Source organism: Vitis vinifera, chromosome 1 (assembly GCF_030704535.1).
Source record: "Vitis vinifera cultivar Pinot Noir 40024 chromosome 1, ASM3070453v1".
Lineage (NCBI taxonomy): Eukaryota > Viridiplantae > Streptophyta > Magnoliopsida > Vitales > Vitaceae > Vitis > Vitis vinifera.
Window position 1 is genome coordinate 22,018,700 of NC_081805.1, and position 10,538 is coordinate 22,029,237.

General features: G+C 30.2%; 1 long non-coding RNA gene across 1 annotated transcript; it reads left to right on the plus strand.

Annotated features, from left to right (window-relative positions):
* Positions 1-1,932: 1,932 nt before the first annotated feature.
* On the plus strand, positions 1,933-2,375 carry LOC100855122 (uncharacterized). The gene is made up of 2 exons (XR_786533.3): positions 1,933-2,018; positions 2,112-2,375. It is a non-coding gene; the product is annotated as an uncharacterized LOC100855122 (long non-coding RNA).
* The last annotated feature ends 8,163 nt before the right edge of the window (positions 2,376-10,538 follow it).

Sequence of the window (10,538 nt, forward strand, 5' to 3'; positions counted from 1 at the left end):
AAAAATTGACTAACATAATTTTTCTTTCATTTTCAATATGTATTTTCATATTTAAATATTATATTTATTTTATTTAATAAAATTTAATATATTAATAAATTTATATTTATTCATAATTTAATTTGATAATATTAAAATAAAAAAATATTATTGGTTTTTAATATCTTTATATATATATATATATATATATATATATATATATATTAAAATTTTATATTTATTTTTAATTTTAATTATATTAAAATAATATATTTACAATGTCATTGATTCAACTACGGTTCAACCATTGAACCGTGAACCACTAACTTTTTTTTTAGTTTAAAACCTTTAATTAAAAGAGTTAAAATGCTCTTATAAAATTTAAAATATTTTAATCATGAATATTATAAGAAAAAAAGAAAAAAAAATTACAAGTTAAAATATAAATTGTGGAAAGATTTCTAAATAATAATACAAGTGAGAGGGATTTCATATTTTTAATATTAAACATTGAGATGCAATATATTTTCTGTTCTATTTTTTTTCCATATATAAATCAAACTTGATTTAACATATCTTATTCGATACAATGTCTTAAGATATAATTTTTATTGGATATAATATTAAAAAATATCACATCCTATTGAAAATAATACTTTAAGATATTTATATCCTATACTATTTTACAGGGCCAATCAAGGATCATCTAGAAGATGGTTATAAAATTGAAATAAGAAATGGAGATTCATTATCAATGAGTAAAGAAGGGGATATCATTTTGATAATAAAAACATTATAATTTGAAACTAATTTCTCACTTTGACATATAGTATCTTATTCTAGTTTTGTTAAGCAAATTTCCTTTAGTCAAGAATATTTCCTTTAATAGGGTAATTTATATGGATGTACTCATGTATATAAATGTTAACCCAATTAAGATGTATTCAATAGAATGGCTATGAATGTATAATTTAATAAATGTTTGTACCTTTTCTTTTACTAGTTTCTTAGGGTTGGTCAGCATTTTCCTTTTCAGAAAAAAAAATAAAAATTTAAGGTTATGTTTGGTTTCTAGAAAATATTAAAAAAATAAAAAAATTTTAAAAAAATGGTTTTCTCATGTTTGGTTTTACTAAAATATAAAAGAAAATTAAATATAATTAAATTTAGTTAAAAAATTGTTATTTTAAATTTTTTTAATCTTTATATAATAAAGAAAAATAAATGAAATGAATTTAAAAAAATATATAAAAATAATTTATTGACTTTGAATCTATTTTTTTTTTATTTTCTTTAATTTTTCCTCTCTATTTTTTTTTCCTCAAATTTTCCAAAAACTAAACATAACCTGAAGTATTCAATTAATCTTAAAATTTTAGTGATCACCTAAGTAAAAATGCTTGAACCTTTTATAGTTTTAAAATTTAAACTTAGACCTATGAAAAATTTTAAAATCCAAATTAATAACTCATTATATCTAGAAAAATCTACATCTATAGCTGATAATACACATAATTAAACTTATATAGTAGTTCTCTTTCTGGTTTAAATTTTTAATTCAAGACTTTTTTAAAATTGAGAACTTAAAGAGGGGCCATTCATGTGGAGGTAGATCCCAATTCCCTACCTTTTAAACCTCCATCTTCTTCATTCTGATAAAATTTTCTGCCCATTTTGCTTTAGAGAAAAGAACACTAAATAAAGGGTTTCTTGTGTATTTAATGCAGTCAAACTTAGTAGTTATAGTGTGACTTTGTAGATATTAGTGTGATCCTAGTATTAAGTTCTTTTGCTTTCTTTTTTGCAGTGGGATACAACTAGACTCGCCTTTCAGAAATTCATTTTCTCAAGGAATTTTAATGCTTGGTAGATTCCCACTTATAGTTCTTAGATACCTTCACCTATAAGTATAAGTCAGATGGAGGAGCAAACATCATATATTCATACATATGGATAAACTGTAACTCACATATCAAGAGATATGGAGAAAGCTTGGCTCAAGTTTGCTCTCCTAATTGGCCTCCTGGTTATTGCATCTTGTTTGTCTCTTTTTCTCTTTCTCTATTAATATTTTTTTGGTTGTTTTTTCTCAATTTGACATGTAGAGTAATGGAGAAAATTAATGGTGGCAGGTTTTCCATTGGGAGCAGAATCAAGGAGAGTAGTCAGTCTGCGTTGTAAGGTTGCTAAGGACTGCAAATTTCTTTGTCCAACCTGCAAATTTTGCTTTTGTTTTGACCACTTGTGCGCCTGTAGTAATAAGGAGCTCACAGCGCAAGCCATCATTGGTCAGCAGGGAGATTAGCAACAAGTTCCTTTGCATTATTATATTGCTAGAGCATAAGGGATGTGAATAGACAAAGAGTTGATCAATATATAATAGAAGTTGATGACTACTTTGCAGTTTGGTTATTCTCTTTTACTTGATTGTTTGTTTAGTTTTGTGTATAGAAATTTAAACTCCCATTACTCAATCCTTGTTGAACATAAAATACAGGTCCTATTATAGATATGAAAGGTACTTTTTCGATAAATACCGAAAATGTATCACTAATCAAGTAATACTATATATACATTTACCTTTCCGATAAATACCCAAAAGGTTTCACTAATCAAGTAATACTATATATACATTTTTAAGTTATTTTGTAACTTTGTACTTGAGTCCCATTTGTTTTTATCCTTATATTTTGATCATATTTGTTTATATCATCACACAATTTAGATTTCATCACACACACTCAATGGAGCTTTGACCCAAAATACTATGTTTTAAAAAAAAAATTCATAAAGTACCCCCATTTCCAAAATAATGTCCAATCTAATGTGTTTGCGCTACGTAAATTGTCATGTCATAAAACTGTAGTTGGTAACTACGATTTTAATTTTTAAAAACAATCAAAACTGTAGTCACCAATCACGGTTTTAACTTTAAGTTTAAAACCGTAGTTGGTGACTACGACTTTAACTTTAATTTTATATATAAATATATATATATATATATATATATATATATATATATATATATATATATATATATATATTTAACTTTAATTTTTTTAAATAAAATATTATATTATTTTGATTAAAAATATGTAAGTGGTGTAATAAAAATATTTAATTTTAATTGATCTCATTATTTAAAGAATAGTAATATATGAAATTAAATAATTGATGTCTTTAATTTGATATAAAAATATATTTTGATAATTTTATTAAAATATTTGGCACTACGCTCAATATAAATATAATTAGTTATAAATATACTATTTTATACCCTCATAATGAAGAATATTATATTATGTTATAACTTTGTGTAAAAATTAAAGGCAATTATGTACTTGTACAAAATATAATATGACTTCAAGTGGGTAAATAATTGGAAAATTACTTAAATACAACAAAAATAATTTTTTTTCCATTTTTCTCCTTTCAAAATGGGATCAAAATGGAATGGAAAGGCTTAAAATGTTAAACTTAAAATGCCAACCTAAAAGAATTTGTTTTTCCACTTCTTAAAATATAGAATTGTGGAAATAAAATACATTTGTTTTTCCAATCAATTCACTATTTAGTTTAATTGTTTTGGTAAATAGATGAAAATGCTTTTGGAATATTTTTGTAAATTCATTGATAATAAGAAAAATGTTTCTTATTGGGTACTAATGGGAGTTTTGGGCAAAAATGATTTCTTTAAAACAGAAAATTCATAAAATAATTTTATTCTCAAAATAATTTTCAATGTGATGTGTGTCTTATTCATGTGGGTATTCACATCACAAAACTGTAATTGGTAATCATGAATTTTGATTTTTTTTTTTTAAAATAGTCAAAATAGTAGTTGGTGCTCATAACTTTAAATTTAAACCTAAAACCAATTTTTTAAGTTCAAATTTTAAATCATGTGAATGTTCATTTTTTTAAAAAATTATTTTGATTGGAGGTTTAGATTGTAAATTTTTTTTTAAAACATTATTTTTTCTATATCAATATAGTGTTGTTGTAACTAATTAGTTATAAATATAATTAATTTAAATTTAAATCTAAAACCAATTTTTTAGATTGTCAGATTGCTATATGTAAGTGGTATATATATATATATAAGTTCAATTTAAGTTTAAATTTATCATATTTTCATTTAAATATATAATAATTTGTTCATAATAAAATAAAGTTAACAATATAATGCAAATGAAAATAAACACAAAAACTAAAAAACAGTCCTCAATGAGTGCCACATGATGGGGTCTTCCTCTTTCTCTGCGGATGCTTATGATAAAGAGACATCTCTGTGGAATCTATCTGTGCAATCTGCCATGTCTCAGTATGTATAGGTTGAGATGGAGCTGATGGAGGCAAGACTCGACGTCTACGTGGACCACGACGTCTCCTAGGTGGACATACATCTAACTGTGTAACATGTGTAAGGGTATGATGCATGGTAGTCTCTATGGGAAGACGTGTAGGTGATGGTAAAGTGGTAGATGGTGGGGCGATCTCAGGTACAGTGACATCTGATATGGTAACATCTAGAAGATGTGATATAGGAGATGGAAGAATGACATCTGTTGTAATGGTAGCTGGTGCAATAACATCTGGTATAGTGGGCTCGAGTAGAGGAGATATAAGTGATGATGGTGAGGTGACATGTGGTGTAGTGGTCTCCTCGAGAGAAGGTAGAGGTGATGGTAGACTAGTAGATAGTGGGGTAGTCTCTGGTATAGTGACGTCAGGTATAGTGGCCTCTATGGTAGGAATTACAGGTGATGGTAGAGTGGTATCTAATACGACATGCCCTAAGGGAGAAGGTCTAGGTGAAGGTGATGGTAGGGGTGAAGGGGGAAGTGTGGAAGCCTCAGGTGCAAATGGGGTAGATGATGTGGATGGTGTTAACATGGTCTCAGGTGGATGCATAGATCGTCGAGGCTGTCGACCGGCTCACCCATCATCTCGTTTACTACCTCTCCATCGGCCTCGAATAGGCTACATCCTAACTGTAGTGGCTGACACAGGTGGGCTCATGGATGGGTATGATGATGTAGGCGACTGACGTAGTGAATGTATGCGATGCTCCTCTCCAATAACATGCAAAATATTAATAGCAATCCAATGAATGTCGCCTAATGCACCTGAAGTAGGCCCAGCAGATCGACTAGCAATCTCAACCATACCAGTGATCTAAAATAAAAAAAATAAAAAAAGTTAAACAAACAAAAATGATTTTTAATTAATTATAATTTAATAAACCATTTATAAATTAAAAAATCTTACTAATAACTGATTAGCTACTGCTGTACTATGATACCTCATCTGATCTTTATGGAGAGGGGGTGTGATCAAACGTCGTGTAATACGTCGGTACCACTCCATATATGGATCATGAAACTGCATAACACCCACTATAGGTGGTGCCGTCGCAATACGCTCCTCACGACTACCCCATAAGGTAATATACTATGCATGGAATGCTCCCCAATCACACTTATGTCATCCTCGCCTATCCACGGAATGGAGGTTTAGCTCTATGGAACAAAATTGAGGTATCTCTTGTTGAAGGCCAAACTGTCGCAGCACTCGCTTCGGTCGATGCCACTCGACAATGTCAAAGCAAATAAGAGGTGACATCATCCGCCAAATCTCCTGGTCTGCTAGAGATATCGTCGGAAGATGGGCAACTAAGTTTCCCATGTAAGGCTCTCATAAAACCTATTAAAATCAACATTTGACATTAATACTGAGTACAGGTTTATATGGTTAACAATAGCACATTACATCTTATATGTACCTAGTCATGGGTCTGTGCATCTAACTGGTCTCGATAAAATCTCAACACACGTGATGGGTTTTGAGCCCATGATAAAGGTACTCTCCACCTACATCCTAATGGATCAGCTGGTAAACCCTTGTGTAATAATGCCTCATCCTGTAATCCGTGGTCTAACTGCTCAGTTGGTAAATCATCGGCTGCATCATGCTTTAAATGCTGGGTTGCTGGAAGGGCTGGTGGTCGACCAAAATCGGGGCAACCCACGTGGAGTCTCTCTCAAGACCACAACTGGAAAAAAATGTAACATTAAAATTTTACTTAAATTATAAACTTGAAGCAACTAGAAATTTTAATCTAATGTGAATAATTAATTATACCTGTAATAGTGTGACACATCCAGCAATATCGGTGGCATCATCCAAACTCGCTCGACACAACTCCCTATATAGGTGTGCTAATACTGCACTGCCCCAACTATACATAGATGTCTGAGTCAAGTCTTTAAGCAATGGGAGATAACACATATGGATGTGGGTACCCTTCTTGTCTGTAAATAGCGCTGAACCTATGAGTCCTAATACGAAAGTTCGTGCATACCGCTCTAATGTGGCATCATTTAAATCAACTAGTGGATGAGAGAATTGGTGACATAGCCATCGTGTCGATATCGCTGAGAGAATTGGTGATTAAACCAAAACTATTTTAGAATAAGTCACAACTTTGGTAGTGCATGTAATTATATTTTTATGAATTTTTTCATTAAGCAAATGAATTCAAAATGAAGTGAGATTTCATGTTTTAATTTTTTTTAAAAATAAATCTATTAATTTTTCAGAATAATATGAAATATGTAAAATTTTTCCAATTACTTACATATTGAATCAATATCAGGTAGCTCTTATATGTTCTAGGTTTGGGACCAGGTCAGGGGAAGGCTTCTACGAACCTGAGTTTTTGACTCCTTGTCAGATGAAAATTTGGTGAGGGAACCTGGTCAAGAAGAAGAGTCTTCCAAAATTGACGCCTTCACAGAAATCCTTTTCATCACTAGGTTCATGAAGATGCCCAATTGTGAGGAATAAGAAACAATGGGAACCTAACATCCGTACCATACCCCTAAATTCATGGAAGCCTCAAGTCTGAGGAATTCATTGATTAATTAAATACTACTAACAAGCATACACAAATTTTTGTTTGATCTTTTATATCGAAAATTTTTAAGATATAAGGCTTTGACTAAAAAATCTCAACAATGGGTATGAACATTTGGATACAACAAAATAGAAGGAAAAACTATAGAATATTTAATTAAACATCATTAAAAAAAACAAAAATATTTTTAATGAGAACTCTGTGTTTTATTTTTATTTTTTTGCTGTTATCTTTATTCTTTGTTTCTTATTCCCAAATATTTTTATAAAAATACACTACCAACAAAATCAAAATTTTAATATAATTATCTTTTAAGGTTAATTTCACTCACATCCCCCCAGGATTTGGCTAAATACACTTTATCCCCATTGATTTGAAATTTCATTAAATAGGAGGAGAGGTGACTGAAAATAATACTTATTTTTTAATAAGAGAGGAGGTGACTGAAAATAACAAATGAGAAAAATAAGGGAGATATTTGATCAAATTTTAAACCAATAAGGATTAAGTGTACTTAACCAAAACTTCTAAGAAAATGAATGAAATTAACCCTTATCTTTTAAGAAAGTTGAAAATATAAATAAATTAATTAAAATCAAATGACTTGCTTTAAAGCAAAATAGGAGTATCATATAAGGATCTCATACCAACACTCATATCATGTCATGTCCATACAAATACAATGGATGAAAATAGAAGATGATGGTACCAAAGGAGCACCATATGCAACTTGCTTAGCTTGATTAAGACATCTGAACTTTGCATGTCCTTTACTTGGGCTGGGTGTTTTGGCCACATAAGACTAAGAGAGGGCATAATTAACAGGGCCATGGAGTTCCAAACAAGAACACATCCAAAAGGGTAGCTGAAGTTTGAATAAATAATATATATATATATATATATAATTTGAGTATTTAATGCAGCCATGGCACACGAAAGTGAATTTTTTAAGGTGTTGAACCACCTGGAAAGGTCTAGCTCTCTATTAAGGAAGCTTGAATTCAATCGAAATATTCATAAGTAGATAATGAACATTTGGATGCAACAAAATAGAAGGAAAAACTATAGAATATTTAATTAAACATCATTAAAAAAAACAAAAATATTTTTAATGAGAACTCTGTTTTTATTTTTATTTTTTTGTTTTTATCTTTATCCTTTGTTTCTTATTCCCAAATATTTTCATAAAAATACACTACCAACAAAATCAAAATTTTAATATAATTATCTTCTAAGGTTAATTTCACTCACGTCCCCCCAGAATTTGACTAAATACACTTTATCCCCATTGATTTGAAATTTCATTAAATAAAAGGAGAGGTGATTGAAAATAATACTTATTTTTTAATAAGAGAGGAGGTGACTGAAAATAAGGGAGATATTTGATCAAATTTTAAACCAATAAAGATTAAGTGTACTTAACTAAAACTTCTAAGAAAAGGAATGAAATTAACCCTTATCTTTTAAGAAAGTTGAAAATATAAATAAATTAATTAAAATCAAATGACTTGCTTTAAAGCAAAATAGGAGTATCATATAAGGATCTCATACCAACACTCATATCATGTCATGTCCATACAAATACAATGGATGAAATTAGAAGATGCAGGTACCAAAGGAGCACCATATGCAACTTGCTTAGCTTCATTAAGACATCTGAACTTTGCATGTCCTTTACTTGGGCTGGGTGTTTTGGCCACATAAGACTAAGAGATGGCAAAATTAATAGGGCATGGAGTTCCAAACCCTTCAAGAACACATCCAAAGGGGTAGCTGAAGTTTGAATAAATAAATAAATAAATGTATATATAATTTGAGTATTTAATGCAGCCATGGCACACGAAAGTGAATTTTTTAGGGTGTTGAACCACCTAGAAAGGTCTAGCTCTCTATTAAGGAAGGCTGAATTCAACCCAAATATCCATCAGTAGATCCCAACTTAGAGAAAATGCAGATCCATTCTTAATTTTATTTTTGGTTATATTTAGGATAAATATTCTCCTGTTTTATTTTCAAGTGGTCCGAAATTTACAGTAAGATTAAATATCTTTTGTAGGAAGCCTTGCAATACGATTAACTCATCTGTGGGAAGTCCTATAACTACTTAATTTATGTTCGATTCTTTACGTGGTTACTTTACTTTGAAGCTCATGTTGTTGGATTGGGGTGTCAAGTTCTGAGGAGTCGGTGCAAGAAGAAGAGTCTTCCAAAATTCAAGCCTTCACAGAACTCCTTTTCATTACTAGGTTCACGAAGATGCCCAATTGTGAGGAATAAGAAATCTCCTAGCTTAAGATAAATCTAACCCTTGAAAAGTGGAGTACTCTTATTTTTTCTATTCCTATAACAAAAATCACCACTCCTCTCGTTCATTTTTGGAGTTTTTTACAGTGGTCCCCTCCATTTTTGGTATCTTTAAAAAAAAAAAAAAAAATCCATGCTGGCCCTCATTCCATATCCGTTTTCTTACCAAAAAACTTTTTTTTTCTTTCTGATAAGCTCACAATAACAAAAAAAAATAAAAAATTGAACACATCTTTACCAAATAGAACCCAAACACATCTATAACAACAACAACAATGTGAAAACCAAACAGATTTACAAAAAAAAAATTAAAATTTACGATAAACTGAAAAACTCATAAATCTTACCTGACCAATGACTTCCAAACTTTGAATTTGAGCCAAGGATGCAACGGGAATGATGAAACCCTAAAGAGACGAAACCCTAAAGGGAAGAAAGGTAACTGGGAAGGAAGAAAGGTAATTGGGAAAATGAATAAACCTAATCGGGAAAGGGGGAAAAGGTAAAGGAAAGTTAAAGCCGTAGTTGGTGACTACGGTTTTAAACTTAAAGTTAAAGCCGTGGTTGGTGACTACGGTTTTGACTGTTTTTAAAAAATAAAACCGTAGTTGCCAACTACGGTTTTATGACTTGGCAATCTACGTGGTGCAGACACATTAGATTGGACATTATTTTAGAAATGGGGGTACTTTATGGATTTTTTTTTTTAAAAACGTAGTCTTTTGGGTCAAAGCTCCGCTCAATGATGGAAATAAAGGGTTTGATAGGTATTGATATCGCACCTTCGTGTTTTCTTAACGTATAAGATAATCCTCAACACATGCGCCATGCAAATTAATTTTTATTCTTCTTTTATCAACACCAATATCTCTTTAGTATGAATGAGTTGATACAATATGCATTTTTTTTTTCTACCACTTGCTTTTAAAAATATATAAAATAAAAATTTCAAATTAGCCATGTTAAAGAGAATCAAGCAGTTTAACATCTGGCATGAAGCACTTTCAAATTATTAGGGTTAGGAGGGAACTTTGTGATTGAGGGAATCCCTTCTTTTGGATCTTTCAATTACTTACTTCTAATATTGATTAATTACATGAATTCGATTGTAACACGTTTGAAGAATGTTGTGATCTTCTTAAAAATCCATCCTAAGGCCATTTTCAAAATAAGTAAAAAATGGAAATTTCTGACATGGAGGATAGTGGTGTTGATTTATTTTTGGGTGTAGAAGATGCATGACTCTTACGCATATGCATATATACCATTAATTCTTTCTATATTTGACATGCATGGAACATATGCTATATGGGTTAGAACCAAAATATTTACAGAA